We start from the raw sequence: 16,412 nt of genomic DNA on the forward strand, positions 1-16,412 counted from the left end.
GTTAATTTTATGCCCTTTAAAAAAATTTACTAAACCAAGAGCCATTCCCACTTAAATAAAATCTGGCCCTTTATTTAACCAGGGTTTTTGTACTTGTTCAAAAAAAAAAAAAAAAAAAACTAAAAACTAAAAACTAACTCAGAAGTCAAAAGAAAGTAAAATTTTGCTAAACAAGGAATATGATAGGAGGAAATAATCATCTTAAGGTAAAAACAAACTTGGGGGCTCCTCAAAAAAATCAAACACAGAATTACCTCATGATCTAGCAATTCTACTTCTGAGTATATATCCCCCCAAAAAAACAGAAAGCAGGGACTCAAGCAGGTATTTGTACTATACCAATATTCTTAGCAGCATTCTTCAAAAGTCAAAAGGTAGAAACGACCCAGATGTCCACTGACAGATAAACAAAATGTGGTATATACATACAATGGCATATTACTCAGTTTTTAAAAGGAAAGAAATTCGGACACATGTTACAACATAGATGAACCTTAAGGCATTATGCTGAACAAAATAAGCGGTCTCAAAGTGACAAACATGATATGATTCCACTTCCATGAGATATGCAGAGTACCTAGAGTAGTCAAATTCACAGATGGAAAGTAGAATGGTGGTTGCCAGCGGCTGGCAGGGAAGAGGGACTGGGGCCTATTGTTTAGTAGGCATGGCGTTTCACTGTTGCAAAATGGAAAGAGTTCTGGAGATGGATGACGGTGATGGCTGCCTAACCATGTAAAGTACTTAAAGCCACTGAACTGTACATCTAAAAATGGTTAAAAAGGTAAATGTTATGTTATACATATTTTACCACAGCAAAGAAAAATTTGTGACATTTTCAGCTGTGATGATAATCAGTGACTTTTAAATTGGAGCTGGATTTCACGGAAACACAGATTCCCAAAAAGTGGGCAGCACAGTGTCACAGCAAAGTGTCAGACCTCAACAGACCTCCCCTGATGTCCAAGACACAAGTAGTACTACCTTGTGAAGCTGGACCATGCAACACAGGGAAGGCATTAATTTTATATTTCATCCTAGTTTTTTCTTAGAAGAAGACAGTCCTACATATGGTTACTTCTTGGTAGTGAGTATTTGAATAAACTTAATGCACTCCCTGATTTTTTTACTACAACACTGCCTTAAAAAAGAAAAGAAGGAAGGAGGGAAGGAAGGAAGCCCCTTGGGGGAGAAAAAAAATGAGGAGTTTAAAAAATCAAGGACTGAATATTCCTGATGCAAGTGAAAGTTTACTCAGAGGACAGTTTGATTTTAATAAAGTGCTAGACATAATTGCCAGGTTAGGAAAGGGAACTTGTGTATACATTTGAGTAAGAGTCAAGAGACAAGATCATCTTGCACATTCAATTCCAAAAACTCAATTATAATTATTTAGTGCTATGTGAGAATGTAAGCTTAATCAAGAGTCTTAAATTCTGTGAAAAAGAAAACTGCCAGGTCATTCTCATATGTAAGAGATGTGAGAAACTTAAGCTAAATATGGAGATAAAGTTGAAAATGTGACCTAATCACCTCAGATTAAGTATTAAGAGTGTTCCTCATAATATAATTTCAATTGATCAATACTGAATTTAAACTAACAGATAGAAAATAAGTTGAAAAACAGCATAGCACATAGAGAAAGGACTTTTAATATCCATACTGAATGATTAGATATATAAGGACTGTGATTTTGCAAACTGTCTAGAGCTATTTGGATAAATTGAAAAAAAATCTCTAGTCCAATAAAGTAATATGTAGTTGAACAGGGAAAAGAAACTGCAGTAGATTCTGATTTTAAACCTCCAAGGATAGAGAGAAATGAGACTGACAATATAGATGGTGTAAGTCTCATCATGCTATACGAATGAACACATTAAACTATTCACAGCCCATCACTTGGCACCAGAAAGTCCCAAATTACATGAAGAGCAATTTTGAGCCAGTGAGCACAAAAACAAACCCAAAGAAAATCTGTACTTGGCTATTACATTAAGCCTCACATTGAAGAGAGCCACCTAAGAAATCCTAGCTTTTAGTAAGTATATTAGAAAATAGGAATTGCAGAGAATATATACAATATGAGTGAGTACATGTATGAAATAAGTGACAACGTTTTTTAGAAGCTTATATACTAGGTTCAGTCATTTTAAAATCTGTCTTTAAAAATAAAATTGAAGGGTAATTTGAAGTTTATTACAGAGCAAAAAGTGGACAATAACAGAATATCCTCAGTTCCTAAAGTCCAAAAAAGAAAAAATCACTGAAAAGAAATTGCTTTCTCTATATAGGCATCAATTTTAAAAGAATTATCTAATTTTTTAATTTGGTATGGAAATATATTAATGTTTGTGACTTGCAAATTTTTGATTAAATGGAACTGTGTGGCTCACGTATTTTTTAAAAGCATAAGAAAAATGGAAATTATGCCCTTCAAAATGTCCCAAATACAATTGTTAATTTAAAACAATTACTCTGGGCTTCCCTGGTGGTGCAGTGTTTAAGAATGTGCCTGCCAATGCAGGGGACACAGGTTCGACCCCTGGTCCTGGAAGATCCCACATACTGCGGAGCAACTAAGCCTGTGAGCCACAACTACTGAGCCTGCGTGCCACAACTACTGAAGCCCGCACGCCTAGAGCCTGTGCTCCGTGACAAGAGAAGCCCCCCGTCGCCACAACTAGAGAAAAGCCCGTGCACAGCAACAAAGACCCAATGCAGCCAAAAATAAAAATAAATAAAATAAATAAATTTATAGAAAAAAACCTTAAACACAAAAGAGTAGGTATTAAATTAATTAATTAATTAAAAATAAAACAATTACTCTGAAGAAAAGTAATTTTAAAATCCCAAGCAATAGCAAAGCAATTCAAGCATTTATTAAAACAAATTGTTCCAGATAAAATAACATAGCTGCTCTTGGCAAAATTATAAAGTTTGTTTAGGAAATAATACAGAATTATATGGGGGAGGTCATTAATAAAATTCTAATATAGCATTTAATAAATGAAGCAATAAATAAATAAATCTGAAGCAAATTTAAATTAGCTTGGAAATAAACATTGTCAAATAAATTAAGTATTCGCTAAAATATTTTAAACAAAGGAAATTGATAAATGGTTCAGTATCCAATTGAGACAATATATTTGGCTGAAAATCTATTCTTTCTGGTCTCAATAAAAATTTTATTAATGACTTGGAATAGAGAATGAGCATTAGGTTATTGATATTAGTAGAAGTTTTGTTTTGAATAGGGAAAGATACACAAAGATACACAAATACACAAAGATCTGAAGGGATTGGCTCTAAAGCCAGAAAATGATAAGCTAGAGTCAGCTTAGAAAAATGCAAGCTACCATAGCATGAGAAAAAGAATTTGAAACTAATTTAATTCCATGAGAAAGTATGGGAATTGGTAATGCCAAAGAGATTCTACAGGGAATTAGAGAATAGTAAGTAACCACTTGAAGAATGGTAGGAAATAAAAGCAGGCCAAAGTCCTCCAAGTGCCATGTCTATCTCCTACTCATGGCAGTCTGCCATAAGTGGATGGCAATGACTAGATCAGGTGAGCTTGACAGGCATTACGTAACTATACAGCCTGACCACTACCATCACAGATAGCAGGAAGAGAAATGGTGAAATATACAGCAGAACCTCCTGGTTGCTGAACCCTGCCTCACACCAACACCTGATTTTCTTGTTTTAATTGAGGACCCATTGAAATAGAAGTGAATTCTGTAGCTATTGATAATAATTCAGTGAGATGGGGCTGATGGAGCACCAGACTGGGAGTCAGCAAATCTTCCACTGACCAGCCTGCACTTCCACCTTTGCACAACAAAGAGGTTGAACTGTAACACTCCTAAGGTCCTTCCAGCACTAAGTCTACATGGTAGTTACTTCGGTCTTTAGAAAATAAGCTGCATTTAGAACAAAGAGCCTGTAGTAAGCTTGTAGAATATATTACTCTGACAGAAGAGGCTGAATATACGTGGATTCACGAGAAAAATATTTAAGCCTTTGAGTTCTTATTAATAGTTAACACAAATTGAATGTTTCCTATTGCTAGGCACTGTGCTAAGTACTTTACATGGATTAATTCATTTAATGCTTAGAAGAATTCTTCAGCATAGGTATGATTATTATGTCCCCTTTACTGACAGTCCCACTGGGTCTCAGAGCGCTGTTAAATAACTTGACCAGAGTTGCACAACTACTAAGTGGTAACATTCCTGGACAAAGTCTTCATCAGTCCTTGAAAAACTAAGAAAAATAGGAAAATGGCATTCAATAAATACTCACTGAAGAAATAAAACGACAATGGGTACATACCTACAAGCACACTGTCTTTTGGAAGACAAAACAATGAGGAAAATGATATAACATCTGCTGAGCACTGCTGAATGCCAGGCACTTTACAAATACCCCATCTAATCCTCACAGTAACACTCTGAGTTAGATAGTTATCCTCATTTTATAGGTGAATGAACAGAAGCCAGCCTTTCATTGCTGTGTCCCCATCTGGACAGCTATGCCCAGAAATGTGTCATTTGGGACTGGGTCTGGAGCAGAAGGGAGAAGAGACCCCAACCAGAAGAAGCCTCTAAGGATGTGCTGCAGTACCCAGGCCCTCGTGGCTAAGTAACTAGGCACGTGGTTGACCTGAATCACTTTTTAGCTTTCAACTGCCTACCATCTTCCTGTTTGCACCCCAATCTCCCTTTTAGGAGAACCCTCATTTTGGTATGGTCGTGGTGAGAAGGGAAACTGCCACCTACCGCACCATGGATGTTAAAGGGGCCGGCCCTCCTCTCCCTCAGCCCTGTGCAGCCTTCTCTGGGAGGGAGCAAGTGCTCCTTGAGTTAGGCTGAGCCAAGTGAATGTTTGCACCCATCTGAATCCTGAGCATGTGAGGAAAGGCCAAGGCGGTCGGGGGTCACACTCCTCACAGCTATGCAGGTGGTATGCAGAGCAGCCTTTCCTGCAGGGGACCTGAGATGCTGATGATCTGTTGCCTGTCCTGAGGAGACTGGTTGCTTCCCATTCTTCAAGCTTGTTCTTCAGCTTCCCAATGATTTTGTGAGCCCAGAGATCTTTCTAACAAATTCCCTTTTGGTTTACAATAAACAGAGCTGGTTTCTGTTGCTTGCAACCAAGAATCCTAAATGGCACAGGGTGTGGGTAAAAAAGTAAAGGCAGGCGTTCACAGAACATTTAAAATCCATTCTTGTCAGAGCACTTTCTCAAATGATAGCTTCTGTGCTCCAGCTTCCCAGATGCCAAAGGATCACTCCCTGATCTGTGACTGAACATGGGTACCAATTCACATCCTCATCCCCAAATTCCTCAAATCCCCCCTCTCAGCTCCACCAGCTTTAAAGCGAACGTTGTACAAAGCCACAGAATAATAATCAATTTCTGCAGTTTGTGCTGTTTATGTCATTTTGACATTTGACCCCCTTAAAATGAAACCCTTTAGTGACAAGGTAGTTAAAAAAAAAAAAAAGAATGCTTTAAATACTGTTGTGGATATTACCTGAACTTATACAGAAGATAATGCTCTTTAAATCAGCTTCACAATTGTCTTGCATGAAAAATGACTGCTCATCACTGAGATAAGTAAGTTTCCCCTCTTTTTTCTATTATCTTCCTACACAGACACAGAAACACACACACTGACTCAAATACATTCATGTACAACTACACACCTTGCATTCTTTTTCACACAGATCTAAAGAGTATGGCAAATCCACCCCCTATGCTAACAGTAAATACTTTTCTCCCTAAACAGAATAGAAGAAAATCCATTCAAAGAGTTCCACATTCTGAGATTCCATTATCTGTGCATTGGAAGAAAAGCTTCCTTGGGCTATTCTGAACTTTCTTCATGTAGGTCTCCACCTAAGTGGAGAAGCTGGGTGAGAAGATCTCTGGGAGAAGATGAGGCCAGGACTCTGAGGCAGGTCATGAAGAGAGCAGACACCCCATCCACAGGTAAGGTGGTGCTATCCGAGTGCTTGTGACTGAGAGAGGAGAAAAGGGTGTGAACAAGAGCCCCAGGATGAAACCCAGGAAAGAAGCAATCTGCAGGAGAATGTTCCCTGAAAGCACATGGAATAAGAAATACAACACATTTCTTTCTGAAATTTATTATTCCTAAGCATGCTCCTTAGAGCATGAGCCGAGGAAGAGTTATAACTGGATTTTCTCTGACTTTCCATGGATTCTAACATACATGCTTATATAAACCGAACAAAATAGCATATTATTCTACAATGAACCAGCCCATTAGAATAAAAAAATAAATACATAAAACTTCTCTTAATTGCCTATTTGCACTAAGCACATTTTTTCCCTCATTTTGTCTGGCTGCAAGCCAGGATCTTTGCAAACTACCTTACTAGCATTCATTTTCAGAGCATTTACAGCAAACTATTGTATTGTAGGCCCTTTGAAAATCTAGTATAACCCAAAGTCAATAGAAGGTTCTCCTGTCCTTTGGAAATCCAGGAAAAATTGGCTCAAATCTCCAGATTCTGTGGCCTAGGGAAGTCCAGATTCCACCCCCAAGATTTCCACAAAGCACCTTAAGGGCCCAACTCTTGTGATGGCCTCCTGGCCTCCTGCTGCTGCAGGCTGGCTTTGTGCTGTGCTACCTGTACATGAACTCCAGGCCCTCTCATCAGCATCAACCTCTTTACTGAAGGTGCTGGGAGGGGGATGGAGGAGACATTTCCATCTCAGAAATTCCAATGGAAATGTTGGCATTACAGTTAAGTGTGCTGCAGCCCCTCCATCTCTGGGGGCCCAAGGCCCTTCAGCCCACACTCCCAGTCTGTTTTATGCGCTCTTCCCCACCTGTCAGGCATCACTTCTCTTGCCTTCCTTGATGAAGCATTGGCACTCACCTGCTCCCCAGCCTTGCATCTCATCTTCTGCCTGTAATTGTTACTACCAATATCATGGCACCTTTTAGAGACAAAGAGAGTTACTCTGTGAAGAGGAATTCAGGTGCCAGCCATTAAGATTAAAAATTTTTGCTTCCCTTACTAGAGGGAAGAAATGAGGGCAAAAAATATTACAAAGGGGAGGGAAGTTGACAGTAGGGAGTTGGGGAACTTCTGCTTGCCATTCCTTGAAATACACTCAAGGTGGCCCGGACTCAAAGGGTCTGATCGAGCAGGGCCTGAAAGGACTTTAAATGAGATGCAGACACTCAAGTTTGTCCCTGACTCAGAGTGACCAATCCACGGCCATAACCTTATGCCCAAAGGCCTGTGCTATGGACACTTTTTACTTTTTTAGGTGAGAAACAAGAGTCCCAGACCTTTTCCTCTGCCTATTTTAATCTTTGATCTTCTATGCAGTTTGACACAATGTGTTGCTTTCCTAATACTGCAAACCCACTGCTGCAAATGTCAACATGAGGAACAATTTTGAAAAGTACCAGGCATTATGGAAAGGGTTTATCAGGAACTGGAAAGGTTGCAACTATCTTTTGAAAGAGAGAGAGAAACAGAGAAACAGAGAAACAGAGAGACAGAGAGAGACAGAGATGGAGAGACAAGGAAAGAAGGGGGAGAAAACTCCTCAATAGAAGATAATGCCCTCAGAATAATAGCATCCAAGCTTCAAATAGCAGTGCACTGCCTTCTAATTTCAATTTGATGTGTGCAGAATTCTTTCTCTTCCAATGCCAAATCCAGAATGAAACATGCAATAAAAATTACTGCCTGAAACATGGTGATAGCATTTAATCCTCTGGCAACACATTAGAAAGTCTTTCCGCTTTAAACCGAGGACTGCCACACTGCAGCTTTGCTCATGAAATTATTTATTCATGCCTTGGTTTATAAACTCCCTTTTTATATGCTTTCTATCAGCTAACAATGGGCTGGAGCATTTATGTTCGCAGTCTGACAGAGTCCACATTATGAGGCTGGAAGTTCGATGCCTGGCACAGAATTGCTGCCTGGAGGGAGCTGTGTTGTCTGCTTGAGTTGTTTCAGCTTCAGAAAGCTGGCAGGGACTGTGGCAGGTTGGGGCACCTCGATGACCAGAGGGACTGCATGTGGGGGAAGGCAATGAGGGAGGAAGGCGATATTAGAGCACTTGGAAGCTTCTGGCAACTGAGTCCACACGTCTAGGGCGGCATGTACAGAAGGGAAGAAGAGGACTCAAAGACTGCAGGATAAATGTCTCCATAAACCAACGTCAGTGATCGTTAATTAGTAGCAATATGTGCAAACCAGGGCTGTCTTCCTTTTTGTGAAGGTGAAAAAGTGAGGAGAGAATATTGATTTGCTGAACAAATTAAAAGTAGAAGCAGATTACAAAGGAAAAGTTATATACTTAAGAGACCAAACTGATTCAAAGCACTTTAATATGTATATAAATACATATGCATACATGCAATTTATGTCTAAGGAAAGGTAAGGCTACAGTGGGGATAGAAGCTTATTAAGATCATTCTAAACCACTCATTAAAGCAGGACTACTAGCATATAATACTCGAGTAGGTTATCCCTTCCCTGACTTTTCTGACTTGGTCAATTCCTGCTATTAAGAATTTTTGTATTACCATATAACCTCTTTTCCTCAACATTTAACAGTTAACAATTTTATTTAATTTTGTGTGTCTCTGTGTGTGTGTGTACTCCATGAGCACTCCACAAGGGCTTGTATTTTTTCCTTCAGCTAGTACCTACAGAGAGCCTAGCACTTCCTACTGAAAAATGCTATGAATGCAATAAAATTAAATATCTTTAAAAAATATTTTAATTCAGATTTTCCACTAAATATTGGTTGTAACGAAATTACACTAAAAGGTGTAGCAAATCACCAAAATGATAATAAAAACTTATTGAAAGGACAAAATTATTCTGGTAAAATATTGACAATCATGGACAATGTTAAGATCCTTTTGGTTTTAATAATGGTAAAATAATTTTAAAAATAGTAAAGCTCAAAAATCTTTATCAGTATGGTTATATAAATGTAAATACCCTGTAGCATAATCCAATGAGCTAAGTTTTCACCAGAATTAAGACAGTCTTAAATTTTTTTATCTTTATTGGCAAAGAAAATATATTGTTTTTCTCTCTCTTGAACTTTCTGGGGAAATAGATCACCTTTCCACCCTCCAATACCTCCATACTCCTGCAGCTTGCTTTGCTTCAGCCCAGGGCTTTCTTTCTGCTCTCTGAGCGCTCCAAGCCTCCTCCCACCTCGGAGGGTTCACACCTGCTGGCCCCAAATCTTTGCAGAGCTTGTGCCTTCTTTTCCTTCTGAGTCACCCTGAGAGGCCTTTCTTGATGGTGCTAATGATGCCTGTCCCCACTTACCCTCTAGCACGTACCTTGTTTCACTTGCTTATTGGCACTTATCCCTATCTAACGTTATCCAATTTGTGGGCTCATTGGTTTGTAGGCTTATTTGGGGTCTCCCCCCCAAGAATGCAAGGACCTTGAGAGTAGGGGACTATATCTGTCTTAACATGTTAATAGCCCCAGTGCCTAGCATGGTGCCTGGTAATGTAGTAGGTGCTTCATAAGTATTTACAGAATGAATGAATGAATTACTAGAAAAACAGATGAGGAAATAAGTGAACCATTTTTACTACATAATATCAAAAGAGTTTGAAAACATATTCTTGGATGGGGTGAGATAATAGTGTATAAACTTGCTATTAAAGTGTCAGCTGGGCTGTCCAGCTGTATAGGCATCTAATCACTTAGGTCAGCATCATGTATTGTGTACTTCAGCGTGCACACGCTTTTCTTTATTTGGTTCCCACAACTATCCCATAAGTAGAAAGGGCAAGGACAGAGGCAGGATCACTTGTGTTTTTAACAGAGGAGGAAACTGAGTTCAGAAAGGTTAAATTATTTTCCCAAGTCATGCATGTAATAGGCAACAGGGCTGGGTCTCCAGCCCCGCCTTTGGCAGTTTTCCTGCTATACCATCAAATGTCTGTCTCTTTTGTTTCCAAACAAATCATTTGTTTATTTAGTTAATCTTTCAAGAAATCTAAATCAGGTACCTACTATTGATTGTGAAGGATTCTCTTAGGCACTATGCAGCAATAAAGCTGTGCAGATAACAATTTCTCTCTGGAGAATCAAAATGCATAAATGACTCACCAACCTGAAGATATTTCAGTTAAGCGCCTTATTATCAGGAAAACCTCAATGTTATACAGGTAGGAAAACCTTCCAGCTTGGATAATACTGGGATGGGTCTCCAGGAAAAACAACTTTGTAAGTCTCCCTGGAAAGGTGGATGCGATTTCAATAGGAAAGAAGAAAAGAGAGGACGTTCTAAGAAAAGGTTACAAAATGAAACAAGAAAATATCATGTTTTCAGAAATTAGTAAAGAGTTAATCAAAGGAAATGTTTGAACAGAGGGGAGACTTTGGAGGTACTGGAATTAATATTAAATGACAATTGCTGTTTGGTGCTTTTAACATGCAGGAATGGGTTCTTTTGAGTCTTGTAAAATGCTAAGCCAGTTGCCATAGAAATACAGTAGTCATTATGCCATAGAGGAAGTCAGGCATCCCAGCTGGTGAAGGAGGGGGAGGGGGAAAGAAAATGGTATTCTGAGGCCCCAAAATTCAAATTAACAGAGGTCTGTGGCCAAATTTATTCATTTTTAGAGTTTGAAATTGTATGAATTAAATGCTTGGTATGAAATATCTATTTATGGTAGAATATTTTTTTGTACCCAGAGAATCTTAAGTTTCATGAAGGTAAAACGTGAAAGAAATATTTATATTTGCTTGGGAAAGAAAGGAATTATTTCCATGATTATTATTTAATTAGTAAGATTTTACAGCTGTATATCTAAATAGATCTACAGAAATAGAGATACAGGACAGAAACACACACACACACACACACACACACACACACACACACACCACCGTGCTACCACTGTCACTGATGTATGAAAAGACAATTTAGGCTCTGACAGCATTTTCCTCATATCTTGGGATACGTTCAAATTCACTCTTTACAATAGAATCTAACATTTTAATATCAAACTTGAGTTAATTTATGTTAGTGGAACATTTACAAGGTGATCTAAGAGATGGGTGGTGAGAGGTTTTTACATTAGAGATGTGGTTTTCATAGAGTGACTAGGGGGGTCCCTGCATTTTCATAGACAATGCCATATTAGCATTACATTCCTTGGTGCTTTGCTAAATATCAACAGCTGGGCTATTTTATTCTGAATGAAATTTTCTTATTATTGTGGTTGTCAGGAATGTAGACTATGGAGTCAGAAGGAAATGAACTCAGATCCCAGCACTGCCACATACTGTGTGATCTGGGGAAATAATAATCACTTTTCTCACTGGGTTGTTGTCAGGATAAAATGAATTAAAATCCACGTAAAGTGTTTTCGAACAATATCTCACACATATTAGCCACTTAGTAATCATACATGTTAATAATAACAATAATTAGAAGGACTTCCGGGGAAGATGGCGGAAGAGTAAGATGCGGAGATCACCTTCCTCCCCACAGATACACCAGAAATACAGCTACACATGGAACTGCTCCTACAGAACACCTACTGAACGCTGGCAGAAGACCTCAGACCTCCCAAAAGGCAAGAAACTCCCCACGTACCTGGGTAGGGCAAAAGAAGAAAGAATAAACAGAGACAAAAGAATAGGGACGGGACCTGCACCAGTGGGAGGGAGCTGTGAAGGAGGAAAGGTTTCCACACACTAGGAAGCCCCTTTGCGAGCGGAGACTGCAGGTGGCGGAGGGGGAAGCTTCCGAGTAGCGGAGGAGAGCACAGCAACAGGGGTGTGGAGGGCAAAATGCAGAGATTTCCGCACACAGGACCGGTGCCCACCGGCACTCACCAGTCCGAGAGGCTTGTCTGCTCACCTGCGGGGGCGGGTGGGGGCTGGGAGCTGAGGCTCGGGCTTCGGTCGGAGCGCAGGGACAGGACTGGGACTGGGGTCGTGAACACAGCCTGAAGGGGCTAATGCGCCACAGCTAGCCGGGAACGAGTCCGGGAAAAAGTCTGGACCTGCCAAAGAGGCAAGAAACTTTTTCTTGCCTCTTTGTTTCCTGATGCGCGAGGAGAGGGGATTAAGGGCGCTGCTTAAAGGAGCTCCAGAGACGGGCGCGAGCCGCGGCTGAAAGCGCGGACCCCAGAAACGGGCATGGGACACTGGGGCTGCTGCTGCCACCGCCAAGAGGCCTGTGTGCGAGTGCAGATCACTGTCCACGCCCCGCTTCCAGGGAGCCGCTTGCAGCCCGTCACTGCCGGGGTCCGGGATCCAGGAACGGCTTCCCTGGGAGAGCGCACGCCGCACCTCGGGCTGGTGCAACGTCATGCCGGCCTCTGCCGACGCAGGCTCTCCACGCACTCCGTGCCCCTCCCTCCCCCTCGGCCTGAGTGAGCCAGAGTCCTCGAAGCGGCTGCTCCTTTAACCCTGTCCTGCCTGCGCGAAGAACAGACGCCCTCTGGCGACCTACACGCAGAGGCGGGGCCAAATCCAAAGCTGAGACCCAGGAGCTGTGAGAACAAAGAAGAGAAAGGGAAATCTCTCCCAGCAGCCTCAGAAGCAGTGGATTAAAGCTCCACAATCAACTTGATGTACCCTGCATCTGTGGAATACATGAATAGACAACGAATCATCCCAAATTGAGGAGCCGTGTGGATGAAAGCTTCTTGGTGCTGCAGCCGGGAGTCAGTGCTGTGCCTCTGAGGTGGGAGAGCCAACTTCAGGACACTGGTCCACAACAGACCTCCCAGCTCCACATAATAACAAACAGCGAAAATCTTCCAGAGATCTCCATCTCAACACCAGCACCCAGCTTCACTCAACGACCAGCAAGCTATAGTGCTGGACACCCTATGCCAAACAACTAGCAAGACAGGAACACAACACCACCCATTAGCAGAGAGGCTGCCTAAAATCATAAAAAGTCCACAGACACCCCAAAACACACCACCAGACGTGGACCTGCCCGCCAGAAAGACAAGATCCAACCTCATCCACCAGAACACAGGCACTAGTCCCCTCCACCAGGAAGCCTACACAACCCACTGAACCAACCTTAGCCACTGGGGAAAGACATCAAAAACAACGGGAACTACGAACCTGCAGCCTGCAAAAAGGAGACCCCAAACACAGTAACATAAGCAAAATGAGAAGACAGAAAAACACACAGCAGGAGAAGGAGCAAGATAAAAACCCACCAGACCTAACAAATGAAGAGGAAATAGGCAGTCTACCTGAAAAACAATTCAGAATAATCACAGTAAATATGATCCAAAATCTTGGAAATAGACAAAATGCAAGAAACAGTTAACAAGGACCTAGAAGAACTAAAGATGAATCAAGAAACGATTAAAAACACAATAAATGAAATAAAAAATACTCTAGATGGGATCAATAGCAGAAAAACTGAGGCAGAAGAATGGATAAGTGAGGTGGAAGATAAAATAGTGGAAATAACTACTGCAGAGCAGAAGAAAGAAAAAAGAATGAATAGAACTGAGCACAGTCTCAGAGACCTCTGGGACAACATTAAACGCACCAACATTCGAATTATAGGGGTTCCAGAAGAAGAAGAGAAAAAGAAAGGGACTGAGAAAATATTTGAAGAGACTATAGTTGAAAACTTCCCTAATATGGGAAAGGAAATAGTTAATCAAGTCCAGGAAGCACAGAGAATCCCATACAGGATAAATCCAAGGAGAAATACGCCAAGACACATATTAATCAAACTGTCAATAATTAAATACAAAGAAAACATATTAAAAGCAGCAAGGGAAAAACAACAAATAACACACAAGGGAATCCCCATAAGGTTAACAGCTGATCTTTCAGCAGAAACCCTGCAAGCCAGAAGGGAGTGGCAGGACATATTTAAAATGATGAAGGAGAAAAACCTGCAACCAAGATTACTCTACCCAGCAAGGATCTCATTCAGATGTGATGGAGAAATTAAAACCTTTACAGACAAGCAAAAGCTGAGAGAGTTCAGCACCACCAAACCAGCTTTAAAACAAATGCTAGGGCCTCCCTGGTGGCGCAGTGGTTGAGAGTCCGCCTGCCGATGCAGGGGATACGGGTTCGTGCCCCGATCTGGGAGGATCCCATGTGCCGCGGAGCGGCTGGGCCCGTGAGCCATGGCCTCTGGGCCTGCGCATCCGGAGCCTGTGCTCCGCAACGGGAGAGGCCACAGCAGTGAGAGGCCCGCATACCGCAAAAAGAAAAAAAAAAAAAAAAAAAAAAAAAAAAAAAAAAAAAAAAAAAACAAATGCTAAAGGAACTTCTCTAGGCAAGAAACACAACAGAAGGAAAAGACCTACATTAACGAACCCAAAACAATTAAGAAAATGGGAATAGGAACATACATATCAATAACTACCTTAAATGTAAATGGACTAAATGCTCCCACCAAAAGACACAGACTGGCTGAATGGATACAAAAACAAGACCCATATATATGCTGTCTACGAGAGACCCACTTCAGACCTAGAGACACATACAGACTGAAAGTAAGGGGATGGAAAAAGATATTCCATGCAAATGGAAACCAAAAGAAAGCTGGAGTAGCAATTCTCATATCAGACAAAATAGACTTTAAAATAAAGACTACTAGAAGAGACAAAGAAGGACACTACATAATGATCAATGGATCGATCCAAGAAGAAGATATAACAATTGTAAATATTTATGCACCCAACATAGGAGCACCTCAATACATAAGGCAAATACTAACAGCCATAAAAGGGGAAATCGACAGTAACACATTCATAGTAGGGGACTTTAACACCCCACTTTCACCAATGGACAGATCATCCAAAATGAAAATAAATAAGGAAACACAAGCTTTAAATGATACATTAAACAAGATGGACTTAACTGATATTTATAGGACATTCCATCCAAAAACAACAGAATACACATTTTTCTCAAGTGCTCATGGAACATTCTCCAGGATAGATCATATCTAGGGTCACAAATCAAGCCTTGGTAAATTTAAGAAAACTGAAATTGTATCAAGTATTTTTTCCGATCACAATGCTATGAGACTAGATATCAATTACAGGAAAAGATCTGTAACAAACACATGGAGGTTAAACAATACACTACTTAATAATGAAGTGATCACTGAAGAAATCAAAGAGGGAATCAAAAAATACCTAGAAACAAATGACAATGGAGACACGACGACCCAAAACCTATGGGATGCAGCAAAAGCAGTTCTAAGAGGGAAGTTTATAGCAATACAATACCACCTTAAGAAACAGGAAACATCTCGAATAAACAACCTAACCTTGCACCTAAAGCAATTAGAGAAAGAAGAACAGAAACACCCCAAAGTTAGCATAAGGAAAGAAATCATAAAAATCAGATCAGAAATAAAACGAAATGAAGGAAAAGATAGCAAAGATCAATAAAACTAAAAGCTGGTTCTTTGAGAACATAAACAAAATTGATAACCCATTAGCCAGACTCATCAAGAAAAAAAGGGAGAAGACTCAAATCAATAGAATTAGAAATGAAAAAGGAGAAGTAACAACTGACACTGCAGAAATACAAAAGATCATGAGAGATTACTACAAGCAACTCTATGCCAATAAAATGGACAACCTGGGAGAAATGGACAAATTCTTAGAAAGGCACAACCTGCCAAGACTGAATCAGGAAGAAAAAGAAAATATGAACAGACCAATCACAACACTGAAATTGAAACTGTGATTAAAAATCTTCCAACAAACAAAAGCCCAGGACCAGATGGCTTCACAGGCAAATTTTATCAAACATTTAGAGAAGAGCTAATACCTATCCTTCTCAAACTCTTCCAAAATATAGCAGAGGGAGGAACACTCCCAAACTCATTCTACGAGGCCACCATCACCTTGATACCAAAACCAGACAAGGATGTCACAAAGAAAGAAAACTACAGGCCAATATCACTGATGAACATAGATGCAAAAATCCTCAACAGAATACTAGCAAACAGAATCCTACAGCACATTAAAGGGATCATACACCATGATGAAGTAGGGTTTATTCCAGGAATGCAAGGATTCTTTAATATACGCAAATCAATCAACGTGATACACCATATTAACAAATTGAAGGAGAAAAACCATATGATCATGTCAATAGATGCAGAGAAAGCTTTTGACAAAATTCAACACCCATTTATGATAAAAACCCTGCAGAAAGTAGGCATAGAGGGAACTTACCTCAACATAATAAAGGCCATATATGACAAACCCACAGCCATCATCATCCTGAATGGTGAAAAACTGAAACCATTTCCACTAAGATCAGGAAAAAGACAAGGTTGCCCACTCTCACCACTATTATTCAACATAGTTTTGGAAGTTTTAGCCACTGCTATCAGAGAAGAAAAGG

This window comes from Mesoplodon densirostris, chromosome 4, assembly GCF_025265405.1.
Source record: "Mesoplodon densirostris isolate mMesDen1 chromosome 4, mMesDen1 primary haplotype, whole genome shotgun sequence".
NCBI lineage: Eukaryota > Metazoa > Chordata > Mammalia > Artiodactyla > Ziphiidae > Mesoplodon > Mesoplodon densirostris.